At 47.9% G+C, this 8,365-nt stretch overlaps 1 pseudogene; it reads right to left on the reverse strand.

Annotated features, from left to right (window-relative positions):
• On the reverse strand, nucleotides 1-7,848 carry LOC119339822 (annotated as a pseudogene).
• Between the last annotated feature and the right edge of the window lie 517 nt (nucleotides 7,849-8,365).

Below are 8,365 nucleotides of genomic sequence, written 5' to 3' on the forward strand. Positions count from 1 at the left end.
CATCGCAAGCACCTACAATGTCATGATCACATTGGTTTACCCTTTTTTGGTAGTTCAACGGACGGTCGCCCCTCCAACAAGAAAAGGTAGAAATATGGAAACTTCTCTGCCATTTAGATCGGAGAATTTATAGAGGAAATCGGGTTTTAAATTTCCAGAAACCACATGATTATATAGCCACAGGGAATACGCCGCGCCTAAAATCATCCCAAGCGTAGCTAATGTGGCTACTAAGCTATTTCTTTGGAAAGCTCCTACTAAGATTAGAAATTCCCCGATAAAGCTGCTAGTGCCGGGTAAACTCATATTGGCTAAAGTGAAAAAGAAGAAAATGGTAGAGAAATTCGGCATGGTGCTCACTAAACCTCCATAATATCTAACAAGTCGAGTCTTATGTCGGTCATATAGAACACCAACACATAGAAAAAGGGCTGAAGAAACCAGTCCATGACTTAACATAAGTAAAATGCTACCTCCAATTCCCTGTATGTTCGATAGAGCCTAATATTCCCCCAGAGTACGCCGCTTACCCCCCGAACCGTACAAGATAGTTACCACCTATCATATGGCTTTCTAACTCCACTTCTTTTTCTGGTCGTTCCACTTTGTCGGATCGATGGTAGTCTCAGAGATCTGGTAACCCCCGACATTTTTGACAACACGCTTCCTGCTTCCGTTTTGAGTTGCGCATCTTTCTCCCCGGGGCATACTATAGTATCACATCGTAGACCCCCACCCCAACTCTATCTTCCTTATCAGTGAACCGGAACATAGTGCATAGGTACTCTTCGATGCTGCGAGGATGAGACGAGGTGACATACTACGATCACGCATTGAAGTTCTGCCCTTCGGCTCGGCATATGGAACCTCTCAGCTGCTCCCTCGGGATAGGTAGGCCCACCCCCCCTTTCCCGAGAGGCGGCCGGGCTGTGTTTCCCCTGCGGCCACCCAGTGGCGGCAGAAAATGAAAAAGGGTGGGCTCCGCGCGGTTCGCGTTTTATTGTAAAAAGAGAGCTTTTCATTCTCTTATAGAAGCCCGCGCCCACGCGGGTAAAGCCCAGCGAAGCTGCAGGGAGCACTGAGCAATGGGGGGATGAGGGCGACTCCGCCCACGGGTTGGACCACACCACAGGCAAAAGTCCTTCCACGGCAAGAGAAGGGTGACCGGAACAAGAAAAGGGAGCTAGTCGTTGGAGGGAAGACAAGGCTCGTTCCGTGCGACTCCACAGAAGAGTACGCGCGCTAGAAAAGGCAGCCAGCTTAAAAACGCTAGCTAGCTACTTTTGTAGCCTTATTTAGTTTGGTTGCCTACGCTTGCTCTCCGGCGCGCTACGGCAACACCCCCTGCTTGCTCTCCTGCTTGCCTCCCCACCCTTGCTTAGCGTTCCACTTGTGATCCTGGAGGATTTGGAGAAATGCGCCCGACCATGAAGAATGGATTTTGTATTTTCTTTCATGTGAACGACCCTATCTTGTAAAGAATGGTTTTTCGTGCTGTAGACCACGTTGAGAAAGACCAACCAACAACACAAATAAAGACCGTTCCATTTGGGTACCTCGAAAGGGAGGTGCTCCTTATGATGCTACGGACGGCTGTCCGAAGTGCATGCAATGACGGGCTCGGATAGGATAGGATTGTGCGCGCCGGGCCCTTCGGGTGTCCATATTTTGGCCGACCTTAGCGTATATACTATGTTATGGTTATGCGGCCGTAATATTTTGATACTTTCCACCGCTGTTACGCCAGAAATCCAAGGTTCCACACGAGCTCCTATTCTGCGGCGTGGTGGCAGGACCGCTAGGGGATTGGGTCCGGGTGTAGGTAGGGTCAAATCCGCAGGGGTCATGCAAATACATAGGCCCCTTCCCTTCTGCCGAGTTGTTTAGAAGGTGCTTTCCGTTCTACGGTCCCTCGGAGCGAAGGGTTAGGCAGGTAGTACGGGCCCTCTGACTTCCAGCTATGTGCTGTGTGCGACTCCCGCGAAGCGAATGAAGGGAAGCTCTTCGAGCTTTCTCCGCCAGCGGCTTATGTAGTGGTCGGCATTCCTACGTGCTCCGACTGATCCCCACTGGAGATTATATGAGGGGTCTTGGAAATTGTCGTGACGCTTTGGTGACGAAGGTCACCGGGGTGACTATGGAAGGATTCCGTGGTAGTCTCTGACTCCCTCCAACTCAATCAATATCAAGAACATGTCGTGAGCATGGGGGTTTGGCCGACTACTAAACTATTGGCTAGGGCTTTTCTAGGTATAGCTTCTATAGTGAGTGGCCCTTCCGCTTTGATCTAGTTGTAGTTTGTATTGTACTAAATTGAACACATATCAAAGAAAGGCGATCAATCAATAAGTAGTTGCCCTTCTCCGGCCTGGGAAAAGCAGCGAACTCGTTAAACAAGGGGCTCTTTTTATTCATGGTCGCTACTGTTGTATTGTATATTGTCGGGGGAAGCTACTGCTTCTACGACAGCTCCGCTTCCTCGTCTTGCTTCTACTTTGCTTGTTTGCGCGAAGGCTTAGAGTCCTTTTCGCTAGGTCCAAATTCGTCAAAGTGAAAGATCTGATCCAATGGAAATCCCGCATATTGAGCGCAGCTGATATGTGGCTACTAGGCGCGATCATCCCGCATGCCATAAAAAATACTTCTTTTTTTTATGGCCCGTCATATAAAGATAGAATAGATATGGATAGAGAGACATTCTATTGATTCGCGAAATGGCTCGTCGATCCAAATGAATCATTCTTCTGGTCTCTCTCTGCCCCCCCGCCCCAAAACTTACCCACGACACAGCGCCCATTCGTTTCGCGCGCGGGAAGGCAACGAAGTTCAGTTCAAAAGACCGCAGCGGAGTGGAGCAGCCGCGACACGAAGTTCCTTACCTTAGCTGGATCTCGCTAGTGCCACCTAAACGGTAGGTATAGGCGGCGGATGTCTGACGTTTGGAGTTGTCGTTCGTGCACCTGTCCCCAATAGAAGAATGAGTGATCCCTTCCCCTGCGGATCATGGCCTTACCACTAGGTCCCCGATGGCCAGCGGGGGATTCGGTATAGCAGCTCACGTTCGTTTGCGCTTCGCGTTCCCGCTGGATTGGACACGTGTTAGCTGTAGGAAGTATGGTTACGAAAGTGACTTCGGTTCGCCAGTTCAGGCTCAACTCCTCGCTTTACGTTAGCGGACTTACAGGTCAGGCCGGGGCTCCACGCTCTTTCTTTCTGTGTGGGACGATGCCGGGGAATGTGTCGAGGCGGCGAACAACAACAAGACAACTAACTACATTTGCTTTTTCCCTCCATGAGATGAGCCAGTGCATTGGACCGATGGATAATAGAACTGAGCTGGCCAAACGCTTGGGCGCTCTACATACGATGTAGAAAAAATAAGATACATATCGATTTCTTTCTGATGGATCCAGAATAGATAGAGATCTTGTATCATCAATAGATAGAAAGAGGTCAACCCTTATTATTGATAGAAAACCTTTCGATCTATCAGAACAGATCAGGCCATCTATCAATCAATTTGAATCATCTCGCTTTTCGTTCATTTCAGCCACGCCATAATAGCCGCCACAATAAGAAAGAAGCAAGCGAAACAGCTAGAAGCGCTCGCTTCGCCGCGCCCAACAATTCTTATTCACGGAAAGCCAACCGAAAGATTCGATTCGGACTTCGTAGAGCCGGTGCTGCTGCTGTCTGCATAGGGCCGTCCCCCACTCCCGTCCCGGGGCGCTAAGGGGTTTTGTTTTAGGAACAGACGGCGGTGTTTTGCTGACGCCTCGAATCGACGCTTTTGTTGCGACATGCTAAGTTTTCTCCCCTATTGCTAGTAGGTTGATGGGTCGCACGCCCGACACACATGTTTTGGCCTTGCTTGTGTGTCCATAACTCAAAATAGGTGACCTAACGGCCGCCGCCCGACTAAACATACCAATAGTCACCAAATTCATATGGGCTACTGAGGAGTAGGCAATGATCTTCTTAAGATCGATCTATCTTAAAGTTGTCAAGAAAGTATATATTATAGCAATCGCGCTTAGAGTATAAATGAAAGGAGTGAAACAAAGTGTCGCCTCGGGAAACATGGGTATGGAAAATCTTAAAAACCCGTAGGTTCCCAATTTTAAAAGAATTCCAGCCAAGATGACGGATCCAGCCGTAGGTGCCTCTACATGGGCTTCGGGTAACCAAATATGAACTGGTACCATAGGCACTTTGACGGCAAAAGAGGCGAAAAAAGCAATCCATAGAAGGATTTGGCGCCGCTCACTAAATTCAGTGGTTAATAAAATTTGTAAATCGGTGGTTCCTGTTTGGAGAAGAATCAACAGAATAGCTAATAGCATAAAAACGGATCCCAGTAAAGTATATAGGAAAAACTGATATGCTGCCTTGATCTTTCTTTGTCTCGAACTCCATACCCCTATAATGATGGTAGAGTCAGGGGTGGCCCCAAAGCGGAAGTGACCGGTGGTAGTTGGTCGAAGCTCCAGTGGGTAGCCACTCCCTTCTCAGGGAACCGTACGTGAGACTTCCGCATCATACGGCTCCGTCCCGAGCTTCCGTCGTCGGCCCTTGTCATTAGACCACTATGCTTGTCTTTTCCGCCTTTACTCTCGAATCTTTTGCTTCTCGGGTGGTGGCGAACAATGCTGCTTGCGTAGCGGGAGATGCCCGCCCGTCGTTTAGGCCTGCTTCCTGCCCGAAAGAAGGCTAGCCGGACTAGTGGTAGGGGACCCGACCATAAAAAACCCTACCCTATTCTCGAACCCTCTGCCGAGCTCTACCCTCCCCGCATTTATTTGGAAGGGGGCCAAAGAAATGTCTCCACCTGCTGCCAACAGTCTTTCTTCGGAATTCTACTGAACGGGTCGATCCTCCCCTCCGTTTGTTTTAGCAACTTATCCTAAGGTCTCTTCGCCAAGAACTCTCCGGCAACGACAGAGGAACTAACCTGCCTGCAGTGGCGGGGCGCCTTTTTTTTTAATAAGACCTGGACGATTATCCCTACCCTCGGTAGCTTACGAGTTTACGTCCATCCCTGGTCGGGTAGAGTTTCCTTTATTTTTATCCCTTGTAGCCGTTACCCGAATTCGCGCAAGTGTGTCCACACCCCCCCTGACTTGACGAGGAATTCATTCTCGCGAAAAAACACACCCCCTACACACACCTAGGAGCACCCCTTCCTGCATATCCATACAAGACCTGAGTAGGCGGGTCGAGGTCCTACGAGGTACCCACTACTCGGAGTACCCTCCCACCAAAAAAAGATGTGTGGTTCGGTGGTTCGACCAGAAATGCTATGCTTACGCACAAGACTACCCCTCTTCCCGAAAGCTTCGCGGGGACCTTTACTACTTTACGACGACGGGGGACCGCCCGTAGGGGGTTTACTGCACAAGGCCCCTGCAGAGGAAAAGCTTGATCCCAGCGAATAGAAGATGCTCAGCTCCGCACAACATAGGGATTGGCACGCTTTCGGAAAGAACATAGAATAGTAGAGGATCCAGCATGCATGACACGGCGATCATTAGAAATTCACGAATTAGAAATGTTGTAATATACTCTTTCCCAAAACTTCTCATACCAGACCAACCCACTGAAATGCAAATAGGGATCAGAAATGTGGTCAATATCACGAAGAATAATGAAAGACCGTCTATACCCATATACAAATGGATGTTTTCATAAGGAAGCCATCGAAGGCTTTCCACAAATTGAGATTTGGCCGTAGAAGGATCGAATTGTATCCGAGGAACAGGGGGATACAAAAAAGTAATAAGAGAAACGCACAGACCAATCAATCATATCGGTCTTATTGAAGAATTTGGAATGAAAAGAGGAGTAATGCTTCGTAGCACGGGACAGAGAATAGGACCACTTAGATCGAAATAGCATTCACAGAAATGTTCTAACATAGAGTAGAATTGAACATTGAAAAGATTAGTTGACAACAGTCAATCAAAAGATGGGGCGTCAAATTACTAAACAATAGGGGTCTTTCTGTGCAAGTCAGATGAACACCGTAATTGATGAGTGAGTAGGTGGGTTAGGTGCACCCCTCGCCCAGTGGGAAGTCATGAGGCTAGCCCCCCCCTGAATGAAGAAGTAGTGGGGCCCCCTGCCCGCCCACGTATGCGCCTTTATTTAGATTCTAACTAAATATTCTACTGAACTTTATCCGGGAATCTTTCTAAAGAATCCATCTGGCAAAACGAAATTTGTTGATTTCAATCTAAGGTGCACCTTGCCTTTTTCAGGTAGCTTTGTTACGCCTATTCAGCTAGGTGGGGCATTGGTCATAGCCGAAGTCGAAGGGAAAAAATAAGGTAATGAGATGATGGTGCCATCAAGAAGTTTTCGACGAACGTAGTAGCGGCCAAAAATGAAACTCTTGCATGAAAGACCGGATTTGACGCAAGATGAATGGCGTTGGGGTTTTTCAAATGAAACCCGCGATCACAAATTCACCAACGGAGCCATACAATCTATCTAGTAGTGTGCCATGGCACGGTACTCCGCTTCGGCAGTGGAAGGAGCAACTGTCTATTGCTTTTATCTCATCCAAGATAGTGTCTCATCTCCCCATAAAATAGATAAGCCTGTAGTTGAGCACCTATCTGAAGGCCCAATCGGCATCAGTAGTTGCACGCAACTCTAAAGAAGACGATGACGGAAAAAAGGACGGCTCGAGAAAAGGTACCTCGAATATATCTAAGAATCCGATGAACTGCTGCAAAGTGAACTGACCGGGGGGCAGCCATGAAAGGCTGACTTTCTTAGGAAAAGCCATCTGGGCAAGAGATCGTCAGATAAACCAAACTGCCGACCTACTGTCTGTACTGCGTCGGATCAGATAATGGTGAGCCATCAGTCGGACGGAGTTTAACGTAAAGCTCCAAGGGAGTGTCAACAGTCTTCTCATCATTGAGTTGAGCTCGAGTGATCAAGTCATGACGTTATTTGATCTGAGATACCAAATATCCACGAGGAGAATGTGCGACCTCCAAGCCAAGAAAAGGCTTAGGGCGCGTCAGCGCCTTCATAGCAAATAATTGATGAAGGCGACACTTGATCAGCGATATGGTAACGGAGTAATCACCAGTCAGTTTGATATCATCAACATACAACAACAGAATAGCACGTCCTCGAGGATAAACTGATACGAACATGGCCGAATCATGATCACTCCGAGCAAACCCTGCCTGGATAACATAACCACTGTGCTGAACTTCAAAAACCGAAGCTATCGGGGCTTGTTGAGACCATAGATCGCTTTGCGTAAAGGACAGACAAGAGAAGAAGTCAGAAGGGCAGGTTCTCTTTCATCCGTCTTTTCTAGGTGCGCATCTCCATCTACTAAAAGTAGGGGTGGTTGCCATAGATAGATTGGGTCATTCGTAACCTGAGTAATAACCGATGCTACTACAGCAATAACGGAAATAACCGATGCTACAGCAGAAACTACAACTATAGGTGGCGGACCCACACGCAGCTTTGTTTAACAACCATCACCCTTCCTTTCTTTTCAAATGCTTCCTCAGTCAATCAGCAGCTTATTCGATTCCTATTCTTATTAAACATCTGATATAGATGGTGGGAACAATGAAGCAGATTCTTCATCTGTAGGTTGCAATCCGTATGATTTCTTTTCTCGATCTCCTGCTTGTGTTTCACCTCGCACCTAAGCATCACGTTCCTAGGGACAGAGACATCTGCGCTCTAAGGCAATCATAGTACTACCAGCATGGTTACATCGTTCTGCGGGCAAGCTTCAACTTCAAAGTCATCAGATTTGGCACCAGCCAAAGGAGTAGGAACAGCAGCTGGGGAAGCACCATTACCATCCATGGGATGCTTTGTGAACAGCCCCCTCTGTTCAATACCGATACCTGTCAGATTCCATAGCTGATGAATCTCTTTCTTTTTCCACTCTTTCCCCGTCACGATAGACGCTTTTCTGGCACAAACCTAGTAGTTATTTGTCCTGCTGATCTTGGGTGAACTGATGACACTGATGCTCCAAGACCAAGAGTTTTCACAGCCAAAGCTATTGAAGCTGCTCCCTCCCATGAATCACAGCTTTCTGGACGCACTGCTTGAACACCATGGAGCAAGATAGAGAAAAAACTCCTATCCCAGTTGATCGAGCTGAACCCACCCACCGCCGGGCAGGTGCATCAGCCTCTTCTTTCTAGTTTCCGACAGGGCTACCCGCACTAGCCTCTGACCTCTACTCCAAAACCTGAACTTCACAGATCCGAAGCCTAAACCTTCACTACTTCCATCACTTCACAGAGCAGGTCTTGTTTTCAAACTTGCTTTCGGGTTAAGTGCAGAAAATCAATTCAATATTCCTGTCATTGAG

Source organism: Triticum dicoccoides, chromosome 7B (assembly GCF_002162155.2).
Source record: "Triticum dicoccoides isolate Atlit2015 ecotype Zavitan chromosome 7B, WEW_v2.0, whole genome shotgun sequence".
Classification (NCBI taxonomy): domain Eukaryota; kingdom Viridiplantae; phylum Streptophyta; class Magnoliopsida; order Poales; family Poaceae; genus Triticum; species Triticum dicoccoides.